Genomic DNA, 11,860 nt, shown 5'->3' with positions numbered 1-11,860 from the left:
TACTGGGGTGCAAAAGAGCAACAACAACAATTTGAGGTAGTTGGGTGGGCTATTTACAGATGTGCTATTTACAGATGGGCTGTTTACAGATGGGCTATTTACAGATGGGCTATTAACATATGGGCTATTTACAGATGGGCTATTTACAGATGGGCTATTAACAGATGGGCTATTAACAGATGGGATGTTTACAGATGGGATGTTTACAGATGGGCTATTTTACAGATGGGCTGTTTACAGATGGGCAATGTACAGATGGGCTATTTACAGATGGGCTGTGTACAGGTACAGTGGTCTGTGGAGCTGCTCTGACAGCTGATGATTAAAGTTAGTGAGGGAGATATGAGTCTCCAGCTTCAGTGATTTTTGAAAGTCGTTCCAGTCATTGGCAGCAGAGAACTGGAAGGGGAAGGCGGCAAAGGAGGTGTTTGGGGATGACCAGTGAGATATACCTGCTGGAGCACGTCCCACGGGTGGGTGTTGCTATGGAGACCAGTGAGCTGAGATAAGGCGGGGCTTTACCTAGCAAAGACTTTTATAGATTTACATTTACATTTAAGTCATTTAGATGACCTGGTTTGGCTTAAATGTGGCGAGCCCAGCCAACGAGCATACAGGTCACAGTGGTGGGTAGTATATTGGGCTTTGGTGACCAAACGGATGGCACTGGGACAGATTACATCCCAGTTGCCGAGTAGAGTGTTGGAGGCAATTTTGTAAATGACATCGTTCACCTGTACCATCGTGTATTGTAGGCTTCATAGTTCCTGGTAGCAGTGGAGGCCCCATGGAGGCCCATACAGTAGCTCAGATAGATAGATTGGCAGGGAGGCATATACACTGATTAGACCAGACATTAGAACCCCCTGAAAATTGCCCTCAGAACAGCCTCAACTCGTCGGGTCATGGGCTCTACAAGGTGTCGAAAGCGTTCCACAGGGATGCTGGCCCACGTTGACTCCAGTGTTTCCTACAAACATGTTAAGTTGGCTGGATGTTCTTTGGGTGGTGGACCATTCTTCATACCCATGGCAAAACTGTTGAGTGTGAAAAACCCAGCAGCGTTGCAGTTCTTGACACAAACCGGTGCACCTACTACCATACCCCGTTCAAAATAACTTAAATATTTTGTCTTGCCATTCACCCTCCCGAATGACACACACACACACACACACACACACACACACACACACACACACACACACACACACACACACACACACACACACACACACACACACACACACACACACACACACACACACACACACAACACACACACAAAAATACAGTTAGGTTGAAGTGGATTTAACAAGTGACACCAATAAGGGGTCATAACTTTCACCTGGATTATCCAGACTTGTATGTGTCAGTTAGCGTTTGGCAGGCCAGTAACTTCCTCTTCATTTGACTGAGCTGGAGCCTTTCCACCGTCCAGAGATAAGACACAGCTCAAACAATGGACTCAGGCAGTTGAATATTAAAGGTGCGGTCCACCGTGAGCTCGTCTTCACGGACACTGTCTTTATTCAAAGTAGGAACCAGTAAACAGTCATGTTGTTGACCAGGTTATATTGTAGGTGACCTCATGTTGTTGACCAGGTTATACTGTAGGTGACCTCATGTTGTTGACCAGGTTATACTGTAGGTGACCTCATGTTGTTGACCAGGTTATACTGTAGGTGACCTCATGTTGTTGACCAGGTTATACTGTAGGTGACCTCATGTTGTTGACCAGGTTATACTGTAGGTGACCTCATGTTGTTGACCAGGTTATACTGTAGGTGACCTCATGTTGTTGACCAGGTTATACTGTAGGTGACCTCATGTTGTTGACCAGGTTATACTGTAGGTGACCTCATGTTGTTGACCAGGTTATACTGTAGGTGACCTCATGTTGTTGACCAGGTTATACTGTAGGTGACCTCATGTTGTTGACCAGGTTATACTGTAGGTGACCTCATGCTGTTGACCAGGTTATATTGTAGGTGACCTCATGTTGTTGACCAGGTTATACTGTAGGTGACCTCATGTTGTTGACCAGGTTATACTGTAGGTGACCTCATGTTGTTGACCAGGTTATACTGTAGGTGACCTCATGTTGTTGACCAGGTTATACTGTAGGTGACCTCATGTTGTTGACCAGGTTATACTGTAGGTGACCTCATGTTGTTGACCAGGTTATACTGTAGGTGACCTCATGTTGTTGACCAGGTTATATTGTAGGTGACCTCATGTTGTTGACCAGGTTATATTGTAGGTGACCTCATGTTGTTGACCAGGTTATACTCTAGGTGACCTCATGTTGTTGACCAGGTAATACTGTAGGTGACCTCATGTTGTTGACCAGGTTATATTGTAGGTGACCTCATGTTGTTGACCAGGTTATATTGTAGGTGACCTCATGTTGTTGACCAGGTTATATTGTAGGTGATGTGAAAGTCATGTTGTTGACCAGGTTATATTGTAGGTGACCTCATGTTGTTGACCAGGTTATATTGTAGGTGACCTCATGTTGTTGACCAGGTTATATTGTAGGTGACCTCATGTTGTTGACCAGGTTATACTGTAGGTGACCTCATGTTGTTGACCAGGTTATACAGTAGGGGACTGTGAAAGTCATGTTGCTGACATCTCGCAGACAGTCGGCATGGTGATGGCTGTTGAGGGTTAAACTGTGTCACAATAAGCATGTTTTGACATCTGTGATTTCACAAGACCCTGTCGGCCATCCAGGGACAAACCACAGAAACAGCCTGAATTAATATCTGTGCACCCCCAGCAGCATATTTGTAAGCTTATATGTGTATTTCTTGTTTATTAACCTCCCTATAGACCCGGAGCCCAACACTGTCCCCCCATGGAGGAGAGCGGAGGAGCAGGAGGAGAGGTGGATGAGAACCAGATGTTGATGGAGGAGAGGGGAGTGTCTCCTGGAGATTCCCCAGGGACGGAGGAGGGTTCCCCAGCCGTGGTCCGGCCCCGTGACCCCCCCACCTCCACCCTGCAGGACTCAGGGCCTCGGTAGGGTAGACCATGAACGTCTTTGCGGTTTTCACCTGCACTTTATTGCCATCCAGCTCCTGAAGTTGCAGCATCATATTTTAGTGTTTTTTTGTCTTTTATTTTTTATGATCATCTGTTTCTAACTGTATTGTGTGTGTGTGTGTGTGTGTGTGTGTGTGTGTGTGTGTGTGTGTGTGTGTGTGTGTGTGTGTGTGTGTGTTTTCACACTAAATTTCCCGTCTGGACACAATAGTCAGTAAAACCGTTTGATTGATCAACTCCTCCAGGAAGAGCAGCTCCTCCCGGTCCTCCAGGAAGAGCTTCCGTCTGGACTACCGGTTGGAGGAGGAGGTGACTGGGTCGAGCCGGACAAACATGGCCGCTTCACAAACCCCTGGTCCACGTGGAAGTTCCCCGTCCTGGTCCACCCTGCTGCGCTTCTTCCTGTTGGAGAAGGATCACAGCAATGTACCCAGCTCTAAAGAGGTGAGACACATTCTGGACGTCTAATAGGTCTCTCTGACGGATATAATGGTCTGTCTCTCTGACGGATCTAATGGTCTGTCTCTCTGACTGATCTAATGGTCTGTCTCTCTCTGACTGATCTAATGGTCTGTCTCTCTGACGGATCCTAATGGTCTGTCTCTCTCTGACGGATCTAATGGTCTGTCTCTCTGACGGATCTAATGGTCTGTCTCTCTCTGGAGCGGATCTAATGGTCTGTCTCTCTGACGGATCTAATGGTCTGTCTCTCTCTGACTGATCTAATGGTCTGTCTCTCTCTGACTGATCTAATGGTCTGTCTCTCTGACGGATCTAATGGTCTGTCTCTCTCTGACGGATCTAATGGTCTGTCTCTCTGACGGATCTAATGGTCTGTCTCTCTGACTGATCTAATGGTCTGTCTCTCTGACTGATCTAATGGTCTGTCTCTCTGACTGATCTAATGGTCTGTCTCTCTCTGACTGATCTAATGGTCTGTCTCTCTCTGACGGATCTAATGGTCTGTCTCTCTCTGACGGATCTAATGGTCTGTCTCTCTCTGACTGATCTAATGGTCTGTCTCTCTGACTGATCTAATGGTCTGTCTCTCTGACTGATCTAATGGTCTGTCTCTCTCTGACGGATATAATGGTCTGTCTCTCTGACTGATCTAATGGTCTGTCTCTCTCTGACTGATCTAATGGTCTGTCTCTCTCTGACGGATCTAATGGTCTGTCTCTCTGACGGATCTAATGGTCTGTCTCTCTGACTGATCTAATGGTCTGTCTCTCTGACTGATCTAATGGTCTGTCTCTCTGACTGATCTAATGGTCTGTCTCTCTGACTGATCTAATGGTCTGTCTCTCTCTGACTGATCTAATGGTCTGTCTCTCTGACTGATCTAATGGTCTGTCTCTCTGACTGATCTAATGGTCTGTCTCTCTCTGACTGATCTAATGGTCTGTCTCTCTCTGACTGATCTAATGGTCTGTCTCTCTCTGACTGATCTAATGGTCTGTCTCTCTGACTGATCTAATGGTCTGTCTCTCTGACTGATCTAATGGTCTGTCTCTCTGACTGATCTAATGGTCTGTCTCTCTGACTGATCTAATGGTCTGTCTCTCTGACTGATCTAATGGTCTGTCTCTCTGACTGATCTAATGGTCTGTCTCTCTCTGACTGATCTAATGGTCTGTCTCTCTCTGACTGATCTAATGGTCTGTCTCTCTGACTGATCTAATGGTCTGTCTCTCTCTGACGGATATAATGGTCTGTCTCTCTGACTGATCTAATGGTCTGTCTCTCTGACGGATCTAATGGTCTGTCTCTCTCTGACGGATCTAATAGGTCTGTCTCTCTCATTTGAGCTGCCATTTCTAGCTCCCACAGCTGTTGTCAAAACACTTTGCAAAACAAACCCAGCTCTGATGGAGATGACCAAACTACACCTGATGGGGCTCAATGCCAGTCTGTCCACTCTTTATCATAAGGAACTTATTACACAAATACCTAAACCTGTACTCCAACTCCACGGGATAAATAATAATATTGTTTTACTGTACACAGTTCACACCCAACAATTACCTCCTGTCCTGACTGAACTTGTTCTGTTAGTCCACCTTCCGGAGACACCTGAAACCCCACCTCTTTAAGGAATACCTAGGATAGGATAAGTAATCCTTCTCACCCCCCTTTAAGATTTAGATGCACTATTGTAAAGTGACTGTTCCACTGGATGTCACAAGGTGAATGCAACAACTTGTAAGTCGCTCTGGATAAGAGCGTCTGCTAAATGACTTAAATGTAATGTAATGTAAATGTAATGTAAATGTAATGTAAATGTAATGTAATGTAATGTAAATGTAATGTAATGTAATGTAAATGTCCTGACTCCTGAGGTCTGTCATTACAGATCTCTGACTGAGCACGTCAAAGTTTGTCAACTGTGATTTGTAACGCGCCTCATGTCCACAGTTAGGTTGGCTGTTTGTTCCAGAGGATGCCTCCCGCTCCATAAACACTGTGCTCTGGTAACAGCCCGGGGTATTTTAGAGGGCTGTAAATCAATCTCACCTCATGACTCAGACACGGGCTCTGTTTTCTAGACATGTAGTGGTCAGGAAGGAAAGGCCTCATTATTTAAAAGACTCAGACACGGGCTCTGTTTTCTAGACATGTAGTGGTCAGGAAGGAAAGGCCTCATTATTTAAAAGACTCAGACACGGGCTCTGTTTTCTAGACATGTAGTGGTCAGGAAGGAAAGGCCTCATTATTTAAAAGACTCAGACACGGGCTCTGTTTTCTAGACATGTAGTGGTCAGGAAGGGAAAGGCCTCATTATTTAAAAGACTCAGACACGGGCTCTGTTTTCTAGACATGTAGTGGTCAGGAAGGAAAGGCCTCATTATTTAAAAGACTCAGACACGGGCTCTGTTTTCTAGACATGTAGTGGTCAGGAAGGAAAGGCCTCATTATTTAAAAAAGACTCAGACACGGGCTCTGTTTTCTAGACATGTAGTGGTCAGGAAGGAAAGGCCTCATTATTTAAAAGACTCAGACACGGGCTCTGTTTTCTAGACATGTAGTGGTCAGGAAGGAAAGGCCTCATTATTTAAAAGACTCAGACACGGGCTCTGTTTTCTAGACATGTAGTGGTCAGGAAGGAAAGGCCTCATTATTTAAAAGACTCAGACACGGGCTCTGTTTTCTAGACATGTAGTGGTCAGGAAGGAAAGGCCTCATTATTTAAAAGACTCAGACACGGGCTCTGTTTTCTAGACATGTAGTGGTCAGGAAGGAAAGGCCTCATTATTTAAAAGACTCAGACACGGCTCTGTTTTCTAGACATGTAGTGGTCAGGAAGGAAAGGCCTCATTATTTAAAAGACTCAGACACGGGCTCTGTTTTCTAGACATGTAGTGGTCAGGAAGGAAAGGCCTCATTATAAGGAAAATGAAACGTCGACTCTCCCATCATCTTTCTGATAAAGAGGAAAAATGTGTTCAAGTGTTTAATCATGTGTGTTTTGATTTATGCTGATATAACTTAATCAAATGAACCTCAAACAACCAGGGTCATATTCAAACAGGAAACAGAAAAATGAGTGTTTTTTTTTAAAATGGGTTATTTTGTTTGGTGACTTGAAAATGACTGAAGCAATAGTGACATGTTGAGCCTTGAATTTCAGTGATGAAGCCTTTATTACCCTCCTCATCCTCTGTCTCACCTGGTGAATGAATCTGAATCAATTCAAACCAACGCGCCATATTAAAGTCTGTGTTGTTCTGCTACTCAGGTCTTAGACAAAGAGCTCCCAGTAGTGGAGCCTTGGTTCCTCCTGTCCCCGAAGCAGCAGACGGAGCCGTGGGGTCTGGTCTCAGGGTGACCTGGCTGGCCACGCATCAGTCCTGGTAGAGATGGACGGCCTGGTCATCCTCACTGACCCCATCTTCAGCCAGAGGGCGTCTCCTTCCAGTTCATGGGTCCCAAGAGGTACCGGGATCCCCCTTGTACGGTTGATCAACTCCCCGGATCGACGGTTGTCATCAGCCACTCCCACTACGACCATCTGGACGCGGGCACCGTGACCCAGTTGAACGAGCGGTTCGGTGGGGATCTCCGATGGTTTGTGCCGTTGGGACTCATGGACTGGATGCAGAAGAGCGGGTGTGAGAATGTGATAGAGTTAGACTGGTGGGAGGAGAACTGTGTGCCAGGTCACGATGAGGTCACGTTTGTGTGTACGCCGGCAGCACTGGTGCAGCGTACCCCACGGATGATAACCAGGTGCTGTGGGGGAGCTGGTCTGTCCTGGGGCCCTGCAACCGCTTCTTCTTTGCTGGAGACACCGGCTACTGCTCGTCCTTCCAGGAGATTGGGAGGCGCTTTGGTCCGTTCGACCTGGCGGCCATACCCATCGGCGCGTACATGCCCAGGTATGGAACTAGTGTAGAGATGTCCTGCCCAGGTATGGAACTAGTGTAGAGCTGTCCTACCCAGGTATGGAACTAGTGTAGAGCTGTCCTGCCCAGGTATGGAACTAGTGTAGAGATGTCCTGCCCAGGTATGGAACTAGTGTAGAGCTGTCCTACCCAGGTATGGAACTAGTGTAGAGCTGTCCTGCCCAGGTATGAAACTAGTGTAGAGCTGTCCTGCCCAGGTATGGATAGACACTGTTAACCATCCAGATCCAAATGAATCCATCCATATATTGTTATTTCTCTTTCGAGATGTAATGAAGTCACTGCATGTGGACCCAGAGGAGTCTGTGGAGATTCATAAGGACGTCAAGGCCAAACACTCCCTGGCTATTCACTGGGGGACCTTCGCATTAGCTCATGAGGTGAGCATTCTATATGTTCAGCCATTATATAAGCCTACATCCACAATATATGTTGGCCTCCAAAATCCATCTCCTCCCTCTCCATCTCTTCCATCTTCCCTCTCCTTCTCCCATCTCCTCCCTCTCCAACTCCTCCCTCTCCATCTCCCCCTCTCCATCTCCCCCTCTCCAACTCCCCCTCTCCATCTCCCCCTCTCCATCTCCATCTCCCCCTCTCCATCTCCCCCTCTCCATCTCCATCTCCTCCCTCTCCATCTCCCCCTCTCCATCTCCCCCCCTCTCCAAATGCCCCCTCTCCATCTCCTCCCTCTCCATCTCCCCCTCTCCATCTCCAAATTCCCCCTCTCCATCTCCATCTCCTCCCTCTCCATCTCCCCCTCTCCATCTCCCCCTCTCAACTCCCCCTCTCCATCTCCCCCTCTCCATCTCCATCTCCTCCCTCTCCATCTCCATCTCCCCCTCTCCATCTCCCCCTCTCCATCTCCCCCTCTCCATCTCCATCTCCTCCCTCTCCATCTCCATCTCCCCCTCTCCAAATCCCCCCTCTCCATCTCCTCCCTCTCCATCTCCTCCCTCTCCATCTCCCCCTCTCCATCTCCCTCCCATCTCCATCTCCCCCCTCTCCATCTCCATCTCCCCCTCTCCATCTCCATCTCCCCCCTCTCCAAATCCCCCCTCTCCATCTCCATCTCCTCCCTCTCCATCTCCCCCTCTCCATCTCCCCCTCTCCTTCTCCTCCCTCTCCATCTCCCTTCTCTCCATCTCCCCCTCTCCTTCTCCTCCCTCTCCATCTCCCCCTCCTTCTCCTCCCTCTCCATCTCCCCCTCCTTCTCCTCCCTCTCCATCTCCCCCCTCCTTCTCCCCCTCTCCTTCTCCTCCCTCTCCTTCTCCCCCCTCTCCCCCTCCTTCCTCTCCAACTCTTCTGCTCTCTCTCTTTCTCTATAATTTTCTTTCAACTCATTTGTTTTAACCCAATGCAAAGGAAAGCACCTAGCTAATATTGTTCATATTTCCCTTTGTATCTCTCCCTCTCTCAGTTTTACTTAGAGCCTCCAGTGAGACTCAGGAGGCCATGGAGAAGAATGGGTTGAATGTGGAGCACTTCTTTGTCCTGAACCATGGAGAATCCAGAGTGGAGGGGAGAAGGAGAAGGAGGGGGCGTTTGACTGATCAGATGGGCTACATTGCCATAAGCTGCAACATGAAAGAGTTTGGACTTCTGACAAAGAGATCTAAGCTTGGCGTTATAGCGTTTGCCTGGTTAAAGGGCACTGATGTACATATTTGCAACTTAAAAACAAAAAAAATGTTTTTAATGCCAAGTGATAATGATTGCACTATTAAATACATTTTTTGTCAACATGGCTGTTTCTTTAAATAGTGACCAAGCAAGGAAGTAAGGAAGTAGCTCATCTACTGTTGAACCAACTGTGACCAACTTTCAAGAATTCCTGTTGTAAACACAATACCGTTACTAGTTTGATGTTTCTATAATTGTAATCTAAGAAATGATGGTTCGGCCAACTAGACCAAGTCAACGAACCACCGCATTCCGACTATGGCTGCTTCCAAATGCATCTTCACTCCACGAGTTTGGAAAACGACACTTTCAAGGTGTATTCACCGAGCCGCAAGTGTTCTGAACACAGCGAAGGGAACTTTATCAAGGTGATTATTTGTCAGCGTACAAAACAACTTTTAAATAGGGTTTCAAATGTGTATTATTTTAAGTGCACAACTCATTCAACAGAAGACGAACTACTCCGTACTTCTACTCGGGTGGCTTTACTTGCTACAATGTATCCACTTGTAGCTCATTACGTAAACACGCCCAATAGGCTAAACAGGGCCATGTTCGATTGCCAAACGTTCTCGAACGTTGCAGATAGAAATGTCCGGAATAGAGCTGATGTGATTCTTTATTCTACATGTCAGGCGCATGTTTGTTTTTACATAGAAATAGGCAAATCTGAACGTCCCAAAACGTTGCGTCATACTGAACGCGTCCCAGTGCACTGTTGTGCTGACGTATTACATTCACTTTGTGCTGTAACTTGGGCCTTGTCAATACATATGTAGCTTTCAGCTGCTAGTTGGTGTCTTCGCCCACTTGGGTAAAGATCTCAGTCTGTAAAGAGCATTATTCTAGGATTAATACGTGCACCATTGACCAACGGTCTAGTTTAGATATTCCGACAAATAATATTTGAAGCTATTTTTAGAAGTATTTCATAATCATATTCTCATTGCAAACGAATGAGCAGTTGCGGCACGTAGTTTCTTGCATATCAGAAGAGGAGGTTTTAATAGGCTCGGCTGCTTTAATTTCGTCACATGGTAGGGTTTTCACCTACGTCAAGCCTTGCCTGGTAGGCTGGTACCAGTGCGTTGTGGAACATTGGCGGTGCTTGCAGGGCACTTTTCCCCACACAGTTCTGCGGATATCTCGCCGTAACAATATCAGAAGAAATGTCGCGCCACTGACGGATTTTACAAGTCGCCATTGACTTATTCTATACGTTTTCAGGTAGTATTTTATTGACTGCGTTATTGTGACTGTGACGTAGGCTGCGAATGATCGATTGTCTCCGTTGTTCGGCTTTTAGTTCACCACATTCCTCCTTCTCTCTCTTTAGTTAAGGTTCTTTCTATTGACTATCTGTTTTTATTATCGCCATAAATCTTCTCGATATAGCAGCAATTCTTTCTAGTGATCCGTTCGTTTTGTTCTTTGGTCGGATCAACAAAGAACCATTTGTTGTACTTCTCGGGTGGTTTATTATGGGTCTATTGAAGCCATTCAATAGGACAATACGTGCAACAGAGCTCCACAGTAGGCAACGGGGAAATGTATAGAGTACCTACACAGCTCTACTCTACATGTGTCACTATAGGGCCTAGGTGACAACTATACAGTAGGCAACGGGAAATGTATAGTACCTACGTTGTAAGGGGACTAGTGGACAACTACACAGCTCTGCTCTACATGTGTCACTATAGGGCCCTAGGTGACAGCTATACAGTAGGCAACGGGAAATGTATAGAGTACCTACGTTGTAAGGGGACTCCGTAAATAGGACTAGTGGACAACTACACAGCTCTGCTCTACATGTGTCACTATAGGGCCTAGGTGACAACTATACAGTAGGCAACGGGAAATGTATAGAGTACCTACGTTGTAAGGGGACTAGTGGACAACTACACAGCTCTGCTCTACATGTGTCACTATAGGGCCTAGGTGACAACTATACAGTAGGCAACGGGAAATGTATAGAGTACCTACGTTGTAAGGGGACTAGTGGACAACTACACAGCTCTGCTCTACATGTGTCACTATAGGGCCTAGGTGACAACTATACAGTAGGCAACGGGAAATGTATAGAGTACCTACGTTGTAAGGGGACTAGTGGACAACTACACAGCTCTACTCTACATGTGTCACTATAGGGCCTAGGTGACAACTATACAGTAGGCAACGGGAAATGTATAGAGTACCTACGTTGTAAGGGGACTAGTGGACAACTACACAGCTCTGCTCTACATGTGTCACTATAGGGCCTAGGTGACAACTATACAGTAGGCAAAGGGAAATGTATAGAGTACCTACTACACAGCTCTACTCTACATGTGTCACTATAGGGCCTAGGTGACAACTATACAGTAGGCAACGGGAAATGTATAGAGTACCTACGTTGTAAGGGGACTAGTGGACAACTACACAGCTCTGCTCTACATGTGTCACTATAGGGCCTAGGTGACAACTATACAGTAGGCAACGGGAAATGTATAGAGTACCTACGTTGTAAGGGGACTAGTGGACAACTACACAGCTCTGCTCTACATGTGTCACTATAGGGCCTAGGTGACAACTATACAGTAGGCAACGGGAAATGTATAGAGTACCTACGTTGTAAGGGGACTAGTGGACAACTACACAGCTCTGCTCTACATGTGTCACTATAGGGCCTAGGTGACAGCTATACAGTAGGCAATGGGAAATGTATAGAGTACCTACGTTGTAAGGGGACT

General features: G+C 46.5%; 1 pseudogene; it reads left to right on the top strand.

Moving 5' to 3' along the window:
• The first annotated feature begins 2,785 nt into the window (after nt 1-2,785).
• LOC124030043 lies at nt 2,786-10,437 on the top strand (annotated as a pseudogene).
• The last annotated feature ends 1,423 nt before the right edge of the window (nt 10,438-11,860 follow it).

Source organism: Oncorhynchus gorbuscha, unplaced genomic scaffold (genome assembly GCF_021184085.1).
Source record: "Oncorhynchus gorbuscha isolate QuinsamMale2020 ecotype Even-year unplaced genomic scaffold, OgorEven_v1.0 Un_scaffold_9008, whole genome shotgun sequence".
NCBI classification, from domain to species: domain Eukaryota; kingdom Metazoa; phylum Chordata; class Actinopteri; order Salmoniformes; family Salmonidae; genus Oncorhynchus; species Oncorhynchus gorbuscha.
Note: the sequence above shows the minus strand (reverse complement) of the source record. Positions and strands in the feature narration are given on the sequence as shown.